Source organism: Bos indicus, chromosome 21 (genome assembly GCF_029378745.1).
Source record: "Bos indicus isolate NIAB-ARS_2022 breed Sahiwal x Tharparkar chromosome 21, NIAB-ARS_B.indTharparkar_mat_pri_1.0, whole genome shotgun sequence".
Classification (NCBI taxonomy): Eukaryota; Metazoa; Chordata; class Mammalia; order Artiodactyla; family Bovidae; genus Bos; species Bos indicus.
In genome coordinates, this window is record NC_091780.1 from 52,397,527 (window position 1) to 52,416,708 (window position 19,182).

The window sequence follows — 19,182 nt, forward strand, 5'->3', positions numbered from 1 at the left end:
TTGCTTTTACAGCATCGGACCTTGCTTCTATCACCAGTCCCATCCACAGCTGGGTGTTGGTTTTGCTTTGGCTCCATCCCTTCATTCTTTCTGGAGTTATTTCTCCACTGATCTCCAGTAGCATATGGGCATCTACCGACCTGGGGAATTCATCTTTCAGTGTCCTATCTTTTTGCCTTTTCATACTGTTCATGGGATTCTCAAGGCAAGAATACTGAAGTGGTTTGCCATTCCCTTCTCCAATGGACCACATTCTGTCAGACCTCTCCACCATGACCCGTCTGTCTTGGGTGGCCCCGCAGGGCATGTCTTAGTTTCACTGAGTTAGACAAGGCTGTGGTATGTGTGATCAGATTGGCTAGTTGTCTGTGATTGTGGTTTCAATCTCTCTGCCATCTGATGCCCTCTCTCAGTGCCTACTGTCTTACTTGGGTTTCTCTTACCTTGGATGTGGGGTATCTCGTCACAGCTGCTCCAGCAAAGCACAGCCACTGCTCCTCTAAGTATGTCCATTGCTTACCCTTGTGATCACATGGCCGACTGGTGCTGTGGCTCACTGCTGTTGCCCAGCATCGGAGAGAGCACCACACTGCATATCACTAGCCCAGGCAAAGATCAAAATTCAAAACTGCAGGGGTGGTTTCTAATGAATGCATATGCTATTATGCCATGATAAGATTGAAAACCTGCATAAGTCAGATGATTGTAAGTTCGGAACCTTCTGCAGCTCTATTTCATTAAAGAATCAGTGGTATTGCTTGAAGTAAAGTCATTTTCCTACTGATATTGGGCTTCCCTGGTGGCTCAGTGGTAAAGAATCTGTCTGCCAAAGCAGGAGATACAGGTTCAATCCCAGGGTCAGGAAGATCCCCTAGAGAAGGAAATGGCAACCCACTCAAGTATTCTTGCCTAGGAAATCCCATGGACAGAGGAGCTTGGCAGGCTCTAGTCCATCGTGTTGCAAAGTGTCAGACACAACTTAGTGACTAAACAGCAAATTTAAGTTGGGGACCTTCTGTAGTTCTATTTCATTAGAGAATCAATGGTATTACTTGAATTATAGTCACTTGCCTCTTGATATAATCATTGACTCTTGACATTGATTTCAATAAATATTGAAGTAGGCATTCTACTGTTGTTATCTGTGTGCATTTGTAAGCTCTCTTGGGAAAAATAACCAAATGGGAAATGCATTTCAAATCTATATATCACTGCAGTGTGATTAACTACTTCTATTCCTGAAGAAGTAAGATCAGTCTTGCTTTCTGAATAATCAGTACACTAGATTACTTTCAATAGAAACTTGGTGATGACTAAGAGCATGCTATTAAAAGAGTACTTTAAAAATCATTATTAAATAAGTGAATAGAGTATTGCTGTTTGTCTTGCAAAGCTATCTCTCTCACTTTGAAACCTTGTTTATTCCATTTTACATTTAATTAATGTCATGAAAATTTAGGGTTTTGTCATGTGCTTGACAGCCATAAAATGAAAGTATGTTTTAAAACCTAGTGTTTTTACATTGGCAATAAATTTTATTAGAATGTTATACACTTAGTTTATCAAGCTCTAATGACTTCATACTTATTCTATAAATACTTGACATGTAAAACATACACAATTCAGATTTTATATCTGGGATCCAAAAAGAACAAATTTTTCACAGTATATGTATATATTATGTGAGGCACTACATTTCAAAATAGTAGAAATACTTTGAGAATCTTCACTGAGTATTTTTGTCCAGTTGCTAAGTTGAATCTGACTCTTAGCAACCCTGTAAACTACAGCATGACAGGCTTCCCTGTCCTTCACTGTCTCCAAGAGCTTTCTCAACTCATGTCCATTAGTCAGTGATGCCATCCAACCATCTCATCCTCTGTTACCCCTTGCTTCTCCTGACTTCAACCTTTTCCAGCATCAGGGTCTTTTTCAATGAGTTGGATTTTTGCATCAGGCAGTCAAAGTATTGGAACTTCAGCATCAGTCCTTCCAATGAATATTCAGAGTTGATTTCCTTTAGAATTGACTGGTTTGATCTCCTTGCTGTCAGGGGACTCTCAAGAGTATTTTCTAGTGCCACATTTTGAAAGCATCAATTCTTACCGCTTAGCCTCCTTTATGGTCCAACTCTCAATCCATATATGGCTACTGGAAAAACCATAGCTTTGATTATACTGATCTTGTTTGGCAAACTGATCTCTCTGCTTTTTAATATGCTATAGAGATTTATCATAGCTTTTCTTCCAAGGAGCAAGCATCTTTTAATTTCATGGTGATTTTGGAGTCCAAGAAAATAAGGTCTCTCACTGTTTCCATTATTTCCCCATCTATTTGCCATGAAGTGATGGGACCAGATACCATGATCTTAGCTTTTTGAATGTTGAGTTTTAAGCCAGATTTTTAACTCTCCTCTTTCACTTTCATCAAGAGGCTTTTTAGTTCAGCTTTCACTTTTTGCCATTAGTTTGGTATCCATCAGCATAACTGTTCAGCCCAGTCAGTCATGTCCAACTCTTTTCAACCCCATGGACTGCAGCATTCCAGGCTTCCCTGTCTATTACCAACTCCCTGAGCTTACTCAAACTCATGTCCATTGAGTCAGTGATACCATCCAACCATCTCATCCTCTGTCATACCCTTCTCCTCCTGCCTACAATTTTCCCCAGCATCAGGCTCTTTTCAAATGAGTCAGTTCTTCAAATCAGGTGGCCAAAGTATTGGAGTTTCAGCTTCAACATCACTCCTTCTAATGAATATTCAGGACTGATCTCCTTTAGGATTGACTGGTTGGATCTCACTCTGTCCAAGGGACTCTCAAGAGTCTTCTCCAACATCACAGTTCAAAAGCATCAATTCCTTGGTGCTCAACCTTCATTATAGTCCAACTCACACATCCATACATGACTACTGGAAAAACCATAGCTTTGCCTAGATGGACCTTTGTTGGCAAAGTAATGTCTCTGCTTTTTAATATACTGTCTAGGTTGGTCATAAATTTCCTTCCAAGGAGCAAGTGTCATTAATTTCTTGGCTGCACTCACCATCTGCAGTTATTTTGGAGCACCCAAAATAAAGTCTGTCAGTGTCTCCATTTTTCCCCCATCTATTTGCCATGGAGTGATAGAAAACTCACCAGTGGCCACAGGACTGGAAAGGGTCAGTTTTCATTCCAATCCCAAAGAAAAGCAATGCCAAACAATGCTCAAACTACTGCACAATTGCATTCATCTCACACACTAGTAAAGTAATGTTCAAAATTCTTGAAGCAAGGCTTCAACAAAACATGGACCGTGAACTTCCAGATGTTCAAGCTGGTTTTAGAAAAGGCAGAGGAACAAGAGATCAAATTGCCAACATCTGCTGGATCATTGAAAAAGCAAGAGAGTTCCAGAAAAACATCTATTTCTGCTTTATTGACTATGCCAAAGCCTTTGACTGTGTGTATCACAATAAACTGTGGAAAATTCTGAGAGAGATGGGAATACCAGACCACCTGACCTGCCTCTTGAGAAATCTATATGCAGGTTTGGAAGCAACAGTTAGAACTGGACATGGAATAACAGACTGGTTCCAAATAAGAAAAGGAATATGTCAAGGATGTATATTGTCACCATGCTTATTTAACTTATATGCAGAGTACATCATGAGAAACACTGGACTGGATGAAGCACAAGCTGGAATCAAGATTGCCAGGAGAAATATCAATAACCTCAGATATGCAGGTGAAAAAGAACTAAAGAGCCTCTTGATGAAAGTGAGAGAGAAGGTGAAAAAGTTGGCTTAAAGCTCAACATTCAGAAAACTAAGATCATGGCATCTTGTCCCATCACTTCAGGGCAAATAGATGGGGGAAACAGTGGAAACAGTGTCAGACTTTGTTTTTCTGGGCTCCAAAATCACTGCATATGGTGACTGTAGTCATGAAATTAAAAGGCGCTTACTCCTTGGAAGAAAAGTTATGACCAAACTAGATAGCATATTCAAAAGCAGAGACATTACTTTGCCAACAGAGGTCCATTTAGTCAAAGCTATGGTTTTTCCAATGGTCATGTATGGATGTGAGAGTTGGACTACAAAGAAAGTTGAGCACCAAAGAATTGATGCTTTTGAACTGTAGTGTTGGAGAAGACTCTTGAGAGTCCCTTGGACTGTAAGGAGATCCAACCAGTCCATCTTCAAGGAGATCAGTCCTGAGTATTCATTGGAAGGACTGATGTTGTAGCTGAAACTTTACTACTTTGGCCACCTGATGGGAAGAGCTGACTCATTGGAAAAGACCCTGATGCTGGGAAATTCTGAAGGTGGGAGGTGAAGGGGATGACAGAGCATGACATGGTTGTATGGCATCACTGACTCAATGGACATGAGTTGTAGTAAACTCTGGGAGTTGGTGATGAACAGGGTGGCCTGGCATGCAGCAGTCCATGGGGTCACAGAGAGTTGGATTCAACTGAGTGACTGAACTGAAGTGAACTGATGGGTCTAGATGCCATGATCTTAATTTTCTGAATGTTGAGTGTACACCAACTTTTTCACTCTCCTCTTCACTTTCAACAAGAGGCTCTTTAGTTCTTGCTTTCTGTCATAATGGTGGTGTCATAAGCATATCTGAGTTTGTCCACATTTCTCCCAGAAATCTTGATTCCAGCTTCTGCTTCATCCATCCTGGCATTTCACATGATGTACTCTGCATATAAGTTAAACAAGCAGGGTGACAACATACAGCCTTGACCATCTCCTTTCCCAATTTGGAACAAGTCCATTGTTTCATGTCTGGTTCTAAGTGTTGTTTCTTGACCTGCATACAGGTTTCTCAGAAGATAGGTAAGGTGGTCTGATGTTCCCATCTCTTGAATAATTTTCGACAGTTTGTTATGATCTAGACAATCAGAGGCTTTAGCCTAGTCAATGAAACAAATAGCTGTTTTTCTGGAATTCCCTTGCTTTTTCTATGAGCCAATGGATGTTGGCAATTTGATCTGTAGTTCCTCTCCCTTTTCTAAATCCATCTTGTACATTTGGAAGTTCTTGGTTCACGTACTGTTGAAGTCTAGCTTGAAAGTGAAAAGTGAAAGTCACTCAGTTGTGTATAACTCTTTGTGACCCCATGGACTGAGGTCCATGGAATTCTCCAGGCCAGTTTACCAGAGTGGTTAGCCTTTCCTTTCTCTAGCGGATCTTCCCAACCCAAGGATCAATCCCAGGTCTCCCTCATTGCAAGCAGATTCTTTACCAGCTGAGCTACAATGCCAGAAAATACTGGATCATAAGATGATGCATTTATAATGCCATAACTGCAACAGGATTTACCACTGTCAGTAAAGAACAGTTTTTGAAAAATGAAATCATTAATTTAATACTAGACAACAGAAAAAGCATGACAGTATGAAAGAATGGAAACAAAGTGAGTTTTACTGTTACATTCATTTACTGCCTACAGGCCCTTTCTAGATAAAGATATAAGTGCAAGAAGTGAAAAAGTAAAGACTGTGACAGTCTGGCTGATTTGAGGAAATGGAAATTGAAGTTTGGAAAAGTTGAAGTAACTGGAATTGTGTGGAGCATAGGACCACTGCGAGGGAAATGGTAGAAAAATGGTACCTGAAATGTATTAGGGCTACACATGAGGTGGTGTTTTTGGCTGAGAACTAAGCTACTCATGCATAGAACGAGAATGTGTGAAGCTTAAGCAGAGAGTAACTATTGAAAGAGTAGCAACTGCAAAGGTTTAGGTAGAACAGTTTGCAGAGTCGTGCAGGGAAGGGAGATTTTCTAGTCCTGAACAACCAGACTACAGACTTTGTTTAATAACTAGGAAATCAGTAAAGAAGATGAGTAAATATACTAATTCCTAGAAACACATAAGCTATTAAGACTGAAATATGAAGAAATAGAAAATCTGAATAGATGAATAATTAGAAAGGTGATGCAGTCATATGAATGGTTGAGCTAAACTAGCTCCAAAACAAAATCTTTCTAGTCAGGCCAGAGAAAGATTTTAAAATGAGGTTTGAAAATATCATGCTGCTCTATATGCAACTGAGAGAGTGATGATTGCTCAGTTGTGTTTGACTCTTTGCAACCCCGTGGACTGTAGGCACCAGGCCCCTTTGTTCATGAAATTCTCCAGGCAAGAATACTGGAGTGGGTTGCCATTTCCTTCTCCAAACTTCCTGTTAAAACTCAAAACATTGTAAAGTTAAAAAATAAAATAAAATAGAATTTCAAAAGAAAGAAAAAAACCCTCAAAACACTTTTAAATTATCATAACAAAACCCAGGCATTTAACAAATTAGTATTCCCAATGTAACCCATAGCAAGAGAAAAAATAGACAACGTGACAGATGCAACAACTAAAATAAGTAAGTGAAGTGAAAGTCGCTCAGTCCTGTCCCAGTCTTTGTGAGCCCATGGACTATACAGTCCAAGGAATTCTCCAGGCCAGAATACTAGAGTGGGTAGCCTTTCCCTTCTCCAGGGGATCTTCTCAATCCAGGGATCCAACCCAGGTCTCCCATATTGCAGGTGGATTCTTTATCAGCTAAGCCACCAGGGAAGCCTGCATTATTAATAATTACATTAAATAGATATTCAGACTCTTCAGTTAAAGATGGAGATTTCAAAAATAGGTTAAATTAAAAAAAAAAAAAGCAAATCATAACTCTTGTGGTAGTAGGCAGAAAAATTACCTGCTCTGCACCCCCCACCCCCAGATTCTATGATTAAGTTTCATCAAGTGGTAAGGGGAATTCCACCTACATATGGAAATAAAGTTGCTAATCAGAAGATACATTATCTTGAATATCAAGATGGGCACTACATAGTCACAAGAATCATTGAAAGTGGAAGAGAGAGACAAAAGAAGAATCAGAGTTAGAAATTGCTGTGAAATTGCCCTGGTGGCTCAGCTGGTAAAGAATCCGCATGCAATGCAAGAGACCTGGGTTCAATCCCTGGGTTGGGAAGATCCCCTGGAGAAGGGAAAGGCTACCCACGCCAGTATTCTGGCCTGGAAAATTCCATGGACTGTATCCACTGGAGAAGGAAATGGCAACCCACTCCAGGACTCTTCCCTGGAAAATGCTATGGATGGAGGAGCCTGGTAGGCTATAGTCCACAGGTCTCAAAGAGTGAAACACAACTGAGCAACTTCACTTTGACTTTTGAAAACTTGAGTGATTCTACAGGCAAAAGATTTGGCCTGCACTTGCTATCTTTGACTATGGAGAGAGGAGGGGATGAACCCGGAGATTCTGGTGGCCAGTGGCCTCTGGGATCTGGAAAGGGAGGGAAATGGATTCTTTCATGTAGCCTACAGAAAAAAATAAGCCAATAAAGAAATAAAACCATAAAAAATGACTTTAGTTCCTCACCTTTATGCTATAATAAATTATCATATTTTCATCACATACTTAGCAAAATAACATTTCCTTACCTTAATATAATCTTTCAATAAATATTTTTTAAATTAATGACACCTTAACAGATATAACCATTTCTCTTGGTTATTTTATTTACATATTAATTGACATAAAAATTATTTATATGACTGGATGCTAAAAATCTAATGAAATGAAAAATTAATTTTAGTTGATTTATATTTATAATGATTTAGAGGAAGATATTACACTCTAAAAATACATATATTTGCCCTTTTGAACAGTCTGTTGCAAGATGTATATCAATATCATATGAATGAATTATTAATAAAATATTTAAATGATATTCCAAAAAAATTGCCTACATAGTGATTTAAAATTTATTGTGTATGATGATCTATTGCATAATCCCAGTTAATGTTTTCGTTTAGCAGCAGTAGGCTAAGCATAGTGCAAGCTACCAGATGCACGTGTGCTAATGTGTGGTTAAACTCTTAATTCCAGTGAACTGTAAGGATCAAGTCTTGTTTTCTTACTGTTTGGATGAAAACTGGAATATCTGGACTGATTTTAAGTAAAGTAGTCGTGGCTCCTACACACAAGATTATTGGGATGGATATTTTGTTTGAGTGGGGAACATTTCTCCTATTGTGTAAAGCAGAAGGCATGCATTTGTTCTTTGTCAACTGTTACTTGGACATGCTAAGAAGGAATTTATATAAGTTTTCAAGCTCATACAAGTTTTCTTTTTTTCTTTAACTTTTATTGGAGTATAGTTGATTTATAATGTTGTGTTAGTTTCAGGTTTATATCACAGTGATTCAATTATACATATACATGCAGTCATGTCTTTAAATTTCTAATATCTGCCTTCAGGCATATGATATATGCTGTCCAGCTCTGTTGCTAGCACTTTTTCTCTGAAAATAGACTAATTCATGTCCTTCCAGGACCTGCAGGCTATGTCACATAGAGAACACTGAAAGCTGTTAATTGTAGGCTTCTTTATGAGAAAAATACATTATAGATATTTGTCCCACTGTCTCATTATTTTCTTCTTCCTCGCCCTGATTTTTCCCACTTCTATGAAGGCTTTTCCCAAAAGCATCTCTTAGGCTTTCTCTTCTCAGCTCTGTCTCGTAGGCCAATATATGGGCCTCTCTTTGGATATATTTTTGAGGATATCTCATACCCTGCACTAGGGACAGACAATTAAATAGCTATATTCTAAATGTATGTGTGTACTTGTCAGATATATATTCTGATATATTTTCAGGAGCAAAAAATACCTTTGTAAGTGATTATATACAAAATAAAGTAGTCAGTGGCAGGTACTGTTGTTTGCTTACAGCACGCACCTCCTATCCCTCCTCCTTTCTAAGAAAGGCTACCTCCCTCTGAATATATGAAAATGCCAGGCACTCACTTTCCCAGATTATCTTTGTAGGTAGAATAGTAGATATGTGATTAAATCCTGGCCTATGTGAACAAATAGAATGTGTTCAATATACATGTTGTGTTTCTAAGAAAAATTTGCGATCTGTTATAATAGAAAGTGATGTAAAAATAGAAGTCCTTGCCCTCCATTTCTCTATTTAGATGTTTAGATACACTGAAAATGTTGCTTGAAACTGTTGCAGGTACTTTACAACATAAGTGAAGTATCAGAAAAAAAAAAAAAAAGCTGTACTATCATTGTTTTGTTAAATGAATGAAGGAATCAGCTACCTCTGGTTTCCTGTTGTTTAGGGAAAATCACCACTTGGTGTTTTACAATAATACCCTTATAGGTTCACAGAAAATATTGTCGAGTCTAGGAGACCAAAATAAATTTCATAATCAATCATTAACATGAAAAAAAATATTGATCATTTTGCCAAACTGAACTCAGGAAAGTACAGTATTCATTTGTAGACACCAAACAAGGAGAATAGGCAGCTGATGCTCAGAAGATACAAATTCTCTGATGGCTTTCAGGCAAGGTTTTTTTTTTTTTAACACCAAAAATATTGTGTATTGGGGTATAGCAGCTTAATGTTGTGGAGGCAAGGGTTTTTTAAGGGCAATGTTATGGGTGAGGGTTGAGGGTGCATGATCAGCTCCTGGACATTCTTCTGATTGGTTGGTGGCGGGTAACAGGGTGATGTTTTGGGAATCAATCTAAATTACTGTTCTGGTTCTGAGAGGCCTGGGGTTTATGTGCTTCTGGTCAGTGTGTAGTCAACATACTCTGCTATGTAGGAGTCTTAGTTTCTGCAGAACAATTCAAAGATATCCTTCAGATTGTCATCTATATATCCCTTCCAGAGGAACTAAGGGTTTTCTGACTCTATTGTTTCAAGGCATTATTATTTTTCTTAGTGAGTGAAAGTTACTCAGTCGTGTTGACTCTTTGCAACCCCATGGACTAATAGCCTGCCAGCTTCCTCTGTCCATGGAATTCTCCAGGCCAGAATCCTAGAGTGGGTAGCCATTCCCTTCTCCAGGAATCTTCCCTTCTCCAGAGACTGAACCCAGGTCTTCCACATTGCAGGTGGATTCTTTACTGTCTGACCCACCAGGGAAGCCCAACTTGATTGCTTTCTTCACTTCTGCATTTTCCATTTCTCTAATCATAAACAGCATGAATCTGTACTTGGGAACTCAGGGAAAACCTAGGAAACAAAAATTTTCTAAACAAGAGGTGGGGCACACAGAGGGATTTACAGCTGGGAAGTCCTGTGGGGCCCTGCTCTGTTTCAACCATTTGATAGGTTATGAGAAGTTAAATAAATAATTGTTGAAATCAAAGGTGGAAATGAGATTTGGAGAAAAATGCTTCATCCTCACATTTGGTTATAGAAGAATCAGAATGCATTACTCCTCCCATTTATTTTTTAGAAGCTGATGTATCTGGAAAATGTGCTTTCTTTCAATCACTCATGGTAATGAGATGAGCTTGGAGATACGGCTGTGCTTCCTGGAGAGGTGTGTATTGGTCTAGTATGAATACATTTTCTATGTTCACTGTGTAATTCTGATATTCAGAAACCCTCTAGACTTTATGATTAAGCCTCACTTACAAATGTTCATGTTAAGAAGTCTTTAATCTCCATTAATACTATTAACACCTTACTTTTCAATTAGGCCAAAATTAACAAGTAAAAGAGTGGTTTTATTAAAAGAGTTCCCTCAAACTTCAACATGATAAATTAATAGTGAACTATTCAGGTAATTTAAAAAATGACCCAGCAAACAGTTATTGGCACCTGAAACATCCCTTGGCAGTCATCTAACACTGGTAACTATAGAAAGATTTTCTGAGAAGCCAAGCACATCACAGAAATCTAGTGCTAACCTGAATCATTTTTAGTTTGTGTGTCTTGTTTCTCTGAAGTTTAGCTGGGGAATTGTCTTTATTTCTATTTTGCCTTCATCACCAATAAAAATGGCTAGCTGTGTCAAAATCTTCACTTTCCTTAGATTGCTCTTCATTGCCTGTGAATTAGGCTGAAACCCTTAATAAAGCACGACTACATCTGCAGGATACTCCAGCAGTTCCTGAAATCTTGATGATTTCCCGCTTGCATGCATGCTTAGTCAGTCAGTTGTGTCCGACTCTTTGCAACTCCATGAACTTTAGCCTGTTAAGCTCCTCTGTCCATGGGATTTTTCAGGCAAGAATATAGGAGTGGGTTGTCATTTCCTACTCCAGGGGATCTTCCCAACCCATGGATCAAACCTGCATCTCCTGCATTGCCAGGTGGATTCCTTTCCACTGTGCTAACTAGGAAGCCAGATTGCCCTCTTACTTTCTAACTAATGGCCTTTACATTTTGCATACTGACTTGAACTTTGTGTATTTAGAAAGAGCCAACAGTTATTTATTTATTTAACCAACTTTTTTCTTTTTTCCTCCTTTCCATAGAATCAGTTGAAATTTGGTAGGTACTACCAGCTGATATTTCCTTCAATTATTTCTCATAAGATTAATATTTCTATACATATAAAAATGCCAACTTTCTGGTAGTAAATGTTTTGTGGTGTTACAGTTCCTTTTTATATAAAAATTATTTGGGGTTATTTTATTTATATTTTAAGGGAAATAGTAGGTGTTTGATTAGTCTCTAGGAACCATATTGAAAATATACTCAGATGTTTGATAAAAACTCACATAAGTTGAATCATAATCAATAAACATTCAGGGATTAATTTCTTTTAAACACACACATATACATACAAGCATAACAGATGGATCATTCCTGTACTTCTTTGTATAAGCAAATTAGTGTCATAAGAAATTTCTATTTAAGAATACCAGAGCTCTTCTGAACCAATGATCACTTATTTTGGCTATTACATAGAGATGTTTTAACTGAATACCTGGGGCTTGATGGTTATGTGGGTAAAGAAGCTAAATGAAAGCTTACAACATTTACCACTACAAAGAGAATAGGAAACATGAATAATGGAAATAGTTTTATCTTAAACACCTGTAAGCTTAACAATTGCAGTGTAAAATACTCATGTGTTCAAAACCACTTTATAACTATAAGTCAAATAACTGCTATCAATAATTACAAGGGAATAAATTATTTTTAGTTACCTAAAGAAACACTCAAGAGATGAAAACTTAACAAACATGATTGAATAAGTATATATAAACAAGAATTGCACATGACTACTTCCTAAGAATGATATAGAAGTATCCAAATTATATAAATATTGCTGGAGGGTCTGATCCATGCTATATGTTTCCTTAATACTTATAGGATGATTCATGTAATTTTAAAAGTAAATGAATAATGAAAATATAATACACATGCCATCAATATATATTTTCTAATTGTGTTATCACTATGATTTTAATGTTAAAAATACTGCTAAATAATTGGTAGACATTGAGCTATCTACTTAGTTGATATAAACATCATCCTTTTCTTCCAGTAAAAGGACTTTGAAATTTATCCAAGGTAAAGGAATATGTATGATATGGAATTTTCAGGGAAAGGACTGACGGGGCTTACTATTTTTTCTAGACTATTTGGAATAAAGCAAAAGCTTGGTGCTCAGTGCCACTGAGTGCTAGTTGACATACTGAAGGCAAATCTGTTTCTAGGTAGTAACCAGAAAAACATGAGCAGCAGGTGGAGAAGAAACATGCTGCTGTGAGTTTCAGTTAGACTATCAAAGTATGGCTGGGTGGTCGAAGTCCAAAAGCTTTTGTTCTTTGCCACAGTAACTAACTCAGCACCTGCCAGTCATGTTGGCTGGATATAACAGAACTGCCTGCATTTGCAGTGGGGTTACCAGGAAGGGCTTATAAGAGTTGTTCTCATGTAATGAAGTATTTTCTTAAAAAATGGTTGTATGTAGACCAACCTACCCCCAAAATTTAGGAAATTAAAGAAATTCATGATTTCATGTTATTGAAGGATGTTAATTTTCCAAAGAAGCAAATATTTGTTTGTAAAGTAGAATCTGTATAATAGAAATAGATCATTGTTTTTAACATTTTGCTTGAATGCTTCTATATCAAAATTTAAATCTGTTAACTGCCCTGCGTGGCTTCAGTGTCAGTCATTCAAGATTCGCTTGAGCCAAATTCTAATCACAGTACAGTTGGGACACTTCTTAGTGGTTTCCAAGATTTTCTCTTAGAGACAAACTAGATTGTGAAGCAGGATTCAGGATACAATGGGTTATTGGTCACCTCCAGCTGGTTGAGAGTTATTGAGGTACCTCTCTTAGTTCGTAGGCAATGAATGTTGAGCAATTATTAACTTTTAGGAAGTTAGAATTAATTATTGGAGAATTATTTATTCATTCATTTGATAATTACTAATTGAGTACCAGTTATATGCAAGTTTGTTATCTAGGTAATTGTGCTACATTAGTGACCAAAATAGACAAAGATACTACACACAAAGAAATGGATTTACTTTCTAGAAGAGTTAGATAATAGCAAATCATAATGCACAAGTAAACTTAAATTGGAAGGTGGTACAATCTATAGGTAAAAAGAAAAGTCAAGTCAGGTAGTAGGGGGTGGAAGATGGTTCACAACAGAGGTTGGACTTTTAAATGAGATGAAAATGTCTGGCATTGTTTTTGTTTTTTTTTTTTTCCATTTTTTTTTATTTTTGCTAAAGGAAAGATTATAACCATTCTTTCTTTGACACACCTCTATCTTTCCTGCCTCAGATCAATCTCCATTGTGGCTTTAAGCAATTCACTTAAACTCTGTGAGCTTCAGTGTGTCCTGGGCAGTGATAACTGCTTCAAAATACTGCTATTTAAATCAACATATCATTAGTGATCATGCTTTGCAGTGAAACTTAGCGAAGAGTAGGAACTGAGTAAAGGTTAATTGACTCTGAATCTGTATAATTGCCATGATATTGAGATGTGACAATCTTACTTCTTCAGATGAGCATCAATTTGCATAACTTTTCCACTGATTCACTAACTTGAATTTCCTTTAGCAAAAATGAAAAAAAAAAAAAAAAAATGATGCCAGACATTATCACCTCATTTAAAAGGCCAGCATCTGTTGTCAGCCATCTTCCATGCCTTTTAGGTACCCCATAATACCTGTTACACTAAGCAGAAAGAAGAGACCAGGCAGCATTTTCAGTTCTTTGCTTGGAAGTCCCCTTAGCTAGATCATCAAATTCATTAAGCATATTTTAAGCTTCCCCAGTACTGCAGACAACAGTTTTATTAAGGTCTTTGCCACTCTGTAACAAAGAGATCTCTATTTTTTCCAGTTCCCAATGATATTTTTCTTATTTCCGTTTTAGTTAATTTTATTACCTCCTTTTTAGATAGTATCCTCAAAACCAGATTTCTAGTTCAAATCAGTTTAGGGTTCACTTTATGTACTCCTTAAAATCTTTCTTGCCTTCACCAACATTTTTTAGGTGTTCTTTATGGTAGCACTTTACTTCCAATTATCTACTGTTACAGTAGATTACCCTCTACGCCCCAAATTGTAACTTAAAATAGCAAACATATATTATCTCACAATTTCTATAGGTTCAGATTCTGGATCTGCCCTTGCAGGGCTCAGTGCTGGCCTATATTCTTGCCTGGAGAACCCCGCGGACAGAGAGGCCTGGTAGGCTGCAGTGCATAGGATTGCACAGTGTCAGACACAACTGAAGCTACCTAGCATGCAAGCACATAGGATCTCCCGCTAGTCTTCAATCAAAGTACTCAGTGGTACTGCAACATCTTTGCTTCCCTGGGGGAGAAATCACATCAGGTTCACTCACAAGGCTGTTAATAGGCCTCAGGCCCTTGCTAGCCAATGACCAGTGACTTCAGTCCCTTGCCACATGGGCTCTCCTTCAGGCACTTCACAGCTTGGTGGCAGGCTTCCCTGGGAACAATGGAGAGGATAAAAGAAAGGGTGAGCATAGAAGTTACAGTAATTTTGTGAAGTTATCTCAGAAGTGACATTCCATTCATTTTGCATATTCTATTTTTTAAAACATAAATTTATTTATTTTAATTGGAGGCTAATTACTTTACAATATTGTATTGGTTTTGCCATACATCAACATGAATCCACCACGGGTGTACATGTGTTCCCCATCCTGAGCCTCCCTCCCACCTCCCTCCCCATACTATGCCTCTGGGTCATCCCAGTGCACCAGCCCCGAGCATCCTATATCATGCATCAAACCTGGACTGGCGATCCATTTCTTATATGATATTATACATGTTTCAATGCCATTCTCCCAAATCATCCCACCCTCTCCCTCTGCCACAGAGTCCAAAAGACTGTTCTATACATCTGTGTCTCTTTTGCTTTCTCGCATACATGGTTATCATTACCATATTTCTAAATTCCATATATATGAGTTAGTATACTGTATTGGTGTTTTTCTTTCTGGCTTACTTCACTCTGTATACTAGGCTCCAGTTTCATCCACCTCATTAGAACTGATTCAAATGTATTCTTTTTAATGGCTGAGTAATACTCCATTGTGTATATGTACCACTGCTTTCTTATCCATTCATCTGCTGATGGACATCTAGGTTGCTTCCATGTCCTGGCTATTATAAACAGTGCTGCGATGAACATTGGGGTACACGTGTCTCTTTCAATTCTGGTTTCCTCAGTGTGTATGCCCAGCAGTGGGATTGCTGGGTCATAAGGCAGTTCTATTTCCAGTTTTTTAAGGAATCTCCACACTGTTCTCATAGTGGCTGTACTAGTTTGCATTCCCACCAACAGTGTAAGAGGGTTCCCTTTTCTCCACACCCTCTCCAGCATTTATTGCTTGTAGACTTTTGGATCGCAGCCATTCTGACTGGCGTGAAATGGTACCTCATAGTGGTTTTGATTTGCATTTCTCTGATAATGAGTGATGTTGAGCATCTTTTCATGTGTTTGTTAGCCATCTGTATGTCTTCTTTGGAGAAATGTCTATTTAGTTCTTTGGCCCATTTTTTGATTGGGTCATTTATTTTTCTGGAATTGAGCTACAGGAGTTGCTTGTATATTTTGGGGATTAATTCTTTGTCAGTTGCTTCATTTGCTATTATTTTCTCCCATTCTGAAGGCTGTCTTTTCACCTTGCTTATAGTTTCCTTTGTTGTGCAGAAGCTTTTAATTTTAATTAGGTCCCATTTGTTTATTTTTGCTTTTATTTCCAATATTCTGGGAGGTGGGTCATAGAGGATCCTGCTGTGATATATGTCAGAGAGTGTTTTGCCTATGTTCTCCTCTAGGAGTTTTTAAGTTTCTGGTCTTACGTTGAGATCTTTAATTCATTTTGAGTTTATTTTTGTGTATGGTGTTAGAAAGTGTTCTGGTTTCATTCTTTTACAAGTGGTTGACTAGTTTTCCCAGCACTACTTGTTAAAGAGATTGTCTTTTCTCCATTGTATATTCTTGCCTCCTTTGTTAAAGATAAGGTGTCCGTAGGTGCATGGATTTATCTCTGGGCTTTCTATTTTGTTCCATTGATCTATATTTCTGTCTTTGTGCCAGTACCATACTGTCTTGATGACTGTGGCTTTGTAGTAGAGCCTGAAGTCAGGCAGGTTGATTCCTCCAGTTCCATTCTTCTTTCTCAAGATTGCTTAGGCTATTCGAGGTTTTTTTGTATTTCCATACAAATTGTGAAATTATTTGTTCTAGCTCTGTGAAAAATACCATTGGTAGCTTGATAGGGATTGCACTGAATCTATAAATTGCTTTGGGTAGTATACTCATTTTCAATATATTGATTCTTCTGATCCATAAACACGGTATATTTCTCCATCTGTTAGTGTCCTCTTTGATTTCTTTCACCAGTGTTTTATAGTTTTCTATATATAGGTCTTTAGTTTCTTTAGGTAGATATATTCCTAAGTATTTTATTCTTTTTGTTGCAATGGTGAATGGAATTGTTTCCTTAATTTCTCTTTCTGTTTTCTCATTATTAGTGTATAGGAATGCAAGGGATTTCTGTGTGTTGATTTTATATCCTGCAACTTTACTATATTCATTGATTAGCTCTAGTAATTTTCTGGTAGAGTCTTTAGGGTTTTCGATGTAAAAGAGTTTTACTTCTTCTTTTCCAATTTGAATTCCTTTTATTTCTTTTTCTGCTCTGATTGCTGTGGCCAAAACTTGTAAAACTATGTTGAATAGTAGTGGTGAGAGTGGGCACCCTTGTCTTGTTCCTGACTTTAGGGGAAATGCTTCCAATTTTTCATCATTGAGGATACTGTTTGCTGTGGGTTTGTCATATATAGCTTTTATTATGTTGAGGTATGTTTCTTCTATTCCTGCTTTCTGGAGAGTTTTTATCATAAATGGATGTTGAATTTTGTCAAAGGCTTTCTCTGCATCTATTGAGATAATCATATGGCTTTTATTTTTCAATTTGTTAATGTGGTGTATTACATTGATCGATTTGTGGATATTGAAGAATCCTTGTATCCCTGGGATAAAGCCCACTTGGTCATGGTGTATGATCTTTTAATGTGTTGTTGGATTCTGATTGTTAGAATTTTGTTAAGGATTTTTGCATGTTTGTTCATCAGTGATATTGGCCTGTATAGAAGCAAGTCCCTAGGCACAGCATACCCTGGAGGGGAAAGAGGTTACTTAAGAAATGCTGACCTGGAGTTGGAGGTCAGTGTGAGCCATCTCAGGGGCTCCTGTCACAACTATTTTTAGATAGTTAGCAGTTTTTATATTGGGTCAGCTAATCAGTTAGATACAGAAAAGAGAAATAAGAATGTGAAGTTTAGAGCAAAGTAGTACTCTATTAGAAATTCTTATAAGTACATGGCCTAAGGTATGCAAATTCAGGAAATTTCATTCTGTAGGTTAGAGGTTACCAAGAAAAATGGATAGCTGAAGGCTTTCAGGAGAACATATTCTCTGATTTCAGTTTTCCAGTTTTTATTCCCTCTTTAAGTAGGAAAATTCCTATTTTACAAATTTTCAAGCTTACTCTTGTTTTTTATAAATATCTATTGTGTTGTTACTGAGTGTGACGCCTCCTCGTGGGTGCACGCTACAGGGCTTTAGGATGGGGTAGGGCAAGGACTTGGAGAAGGCAATGGCACCCCACTCAAATACTCTTGCCTGGAAAATCTCATGGATGGAGGAGCCTGGTAGGCTGCAGTCCACGGAGTCGCGAAGAGTCGGACACGACTGAGCGACTTCACTTTGACTTTTCACTTTCATGCATTGGAGAAGGAAATGGCAACCCACTCCAGTGTTCTTGCCTGGAGAATCCCAGGGACGGGGGAGCCTGGTGGGCTTCCGTCTATGGGGTCGCACAGAATCGGACACGACTGAAGCGACTTAGCACTAGCAGATTGTGTTGTTATGCCTATCTAGTACCTTTCTCATTTTAGAGACTACATTAAACTATATATTTTATGATTATTCATATAAACCCCTGAAATTTCCTATCTGTTCACATTTTTTATTGTATTATCAACATTGTATAAAAGTTCATTGGAACTGAAGCATAATTTGATCTTGTTTTGTCTATTTCCCAGAGAGTACAGGCCTTTTCATCTCTGGGAGTCAGTGTGTGCATGTGGGTAGAAGAGGTCACTAATCATTTTCATTCCCTTCTGCAGTCAAGTTAAGCTAGTTTGGGGTTTTAAATTTAATAGGATAGAGTTCCCTTGTAATTATACCAACTTCCAATCACCAAGCCGTGGACTTTAGAACCTTGGTTTAGTAATTATGCTGGAAGAGTGTTACATTCACTTCGCCTCTCATTACCAGGCCCTCATTTGAATCTACTTTTTGGGCATGGTTGAAATAGAGGCTTTTGAGCTGAGGAATCTGCTCCAGTGTTTGGGGTTTTCTAGACTCCAACCAGTTTCACGATCCAGCAATGAGATCCAAAATGTGCTGGATCCCCTTTGTCCCTGTAGGGTTGCTCAGTCCACAGTAATCCCCAACCCCATGGTCCGCAACTTCCTCTGACCTTCTATGAACTCCTCATTTTTTATCTCTGTCTGGAATTTAATTCATCAAGGGTTCCTTGCTCTTGCTTTCCACTTTCTTTGTTAGTCCCATTGAAAAGTATGGCTTTTATTTTGTCAAGTTACTCCATATTATCATAAGAGCAACAGTCTTGCATGTCCTTCTATATGCTCCTTGGAAATGAAATTTTATTTCACTTAATTCAAAATAGCAGAACACAAAACAATATTCATTTTATATTCTTTTAAGAGGTTTGGTTTTATGTCTACAGATAAGTTTAATTAGAATCCATCTCTTAAGACTTCCACAGTATTTCAAACAGGTCATTATAGTTTTATGTTAAACATTTTCACATTTCAGTTTGTC

General features: G+C 37.8%; 1 long non-coding RNA gene across 2 annotated transcripts in view; it reads right to left on the reverse strand.

The window, feature by feature from the left end:
* Nucleotides 1–19,182, reverse strand: part of LOC139178234 (uncharacterized) — a 169,358-nt gene that overhangs the window by 49,065 nt on the left and 101,111 nt on the right. Inside the window, exon 3 of one of the 2 annotated variants that reach the window (XR_011562680.1) lies at nucleotides 14,639–14,745. This is a non-coding gene — a long non-coding RNA (uncharacterized lncRNA). Of the gene's footprint in view, nucleotides 1–7,688; nucleotides 14,746–19,182 lie in introns of those variants that run through there. The other variant, XR_011562679.1, reaches the window with a different exon arrangement.